The sequence below is a fragment of the Egretta garzetta genome, unplaced genomic scaffold (assembly GCF_000687185.1).
Source record: "Egretta garzetta isolate BGI_Z169 unplaced genomic scaffold, ASM68718v1 scaffold96, whole genome shotgun sequence".
NCBI classification, from domain to species: Eukaryota; Metazoa; Chordata; class Aves; order Pelecaniformes; family Ardeidae; genus Egretta; species Egretta garzetta.
Window position 1 is genome coordinate 512,132 of NW_009259965.1, and position 1,946 is coordinate 514,077.

The following is a 1,946-nucleotide window of genomic DNA, read 5'->3' on the forward strand; positions in this document are numbered from 1 at the left end:
CTAAATCATATTCCCCAGCTCCCTCCCAAAGCAAAGACAGAAAGAGGGGTTTGTCTAGAGATGACACTGTGGGTGAAAGAATGGTATATCCCTCCTTCTTCTAAAGGGAACAAGTGCTTTCTCAGGAGGGCTTTTCCCAGCCCTCAGAAATTAGTAGCCCTCCAGTCTCAAGGCTACCTTTCCATGCAAGTTCAAGCGTGCTGTTTTGTAGGTTTGCGGGCGTTCTTGCCAAACCTGGACTGCTTAGTGGAGCTAGCACATGCCCAGAAACATACGTAAAACCAACGTCAGAGATCCTGCTCCCATCACCTGTCCGACCTGCGTGATCAGCTGCGGCTGCGGATCATCCTACAGCCTGCAGGATGGGTTTGCTGGAGACATGAGCTCTGGAATCATGGCGAGACACGTCAACCAAGCACTTTGCCACCATTTGCTTATTGTTCTAGGATTCAGCTTCACATAATGTAAACAACTGAATGTGCCTCTTCGATTCCTTTCCTCACAATGATCTTGATGAACTACAGTGTCTTTGGGTTTTGAATAAAGAAAGGAGAACAAGAAACCAGCTGGAGCCTCGTGAGCCATCTATAAGCATCCTTCCATAGTCATTTTGGGAGTGGAGGTAATTTCCTCTTTTTGATGATAACACATTATTAAAGCTGGTTTAATGAGGATCTTGGTGGATTGGTTCAGCTATTTCTAGCACCTGAAGACAAAGCCTGCCACCCCTCCTGATTCCCTGTCTGTTGCATGTAACTCCTTTCTTTTTTTCTGTATCATTTCCATTCCCGTGGCATCTTTTTTTTCTCCCATCCAAGTGTATTTGTTTTAATGCATTTAGTCCAACTGACTGTATTGGCCTGCTGTGCTGCAGCAGAATGTGTCTCAGGTGTCCTTTTAAAGTGACAAGTTATCTGGATTGCTTATCCCACAGAAAAGCAGATTCGCTTTGCTACCATCAAATATAAACATTCTGAAATAAAAAATAAAACGTCGACAACCCCTTCAACCAGTCCTACTACTAACTCCCACCAGTGATGAAAATTTAATGCTTGCAAAGAAAGCAAACTCTACCTTTTATATCATCTACTTCTATAAAAACAGACATAGGAGATTCTTTTTCTTTTTGCACCATTTCCAAGAGCTGGGCTGTTGCAAGAGCTGCTTTTCTTGTGACATTTATTGCCATGCTAAAGCCATGATAGCAGCATAAGTGATAGGGGCTATAAAATCCCCCAGCTGCTTCAAAGTCCAGAACACTAGTCCCGAATCAAATGGACTGGAAATAAGATTCCCCTCCAGGCCTGCCCAGTGTCTGTGGCATGGCAACTGGTTTCATGGGTTCCCCTGCTTCAACCCTGGGTACCTATCTTAGATCCACTACTTTATCTTCTTTTTTTCCTAAGCCTACCTCTTTGGCTTTTCCTCCGTTTCCTCCTCAGCCCTATCCTCCCTTTTATAGTTCCCTTCACCTGATCCTCAATCCCTTCCTCGCTCTCAAGGCGTAGAGTAATCTGGCTGCCATTTTCCCAGCCTTCACCAAGCCTGCAGCCTGCATACCTCTCCATCACTTCCTTTGCTGCCACACCTCTTTCTTCTCCCCCCTTCGAGTATCCTGGTTTGAATGCATTTAGTGTAACTAACAGTATTGATTTGTTTTGCTTGGACAGGATCTGCCCCAGGTGTCCATTTAAAAATGGGAAACGAGCTGGGTTGCCAACAGCCCCGAGGAAAAATGTATTGCTTTTGCTATCATTGAGCATGAATATGTAGAGTTAAAAGACAGTGACTGATACTGGCAGATTCATATATGAACACCAGTTGCTATGATCAACAGCAAATCTCTAGAAACTAAAATATTATGGACACGAATAAAGTGTTTGTTACAGACACATTTCTGCAATGCATTTATGGTTTCACATTTACACAGGATACACAACAGATAC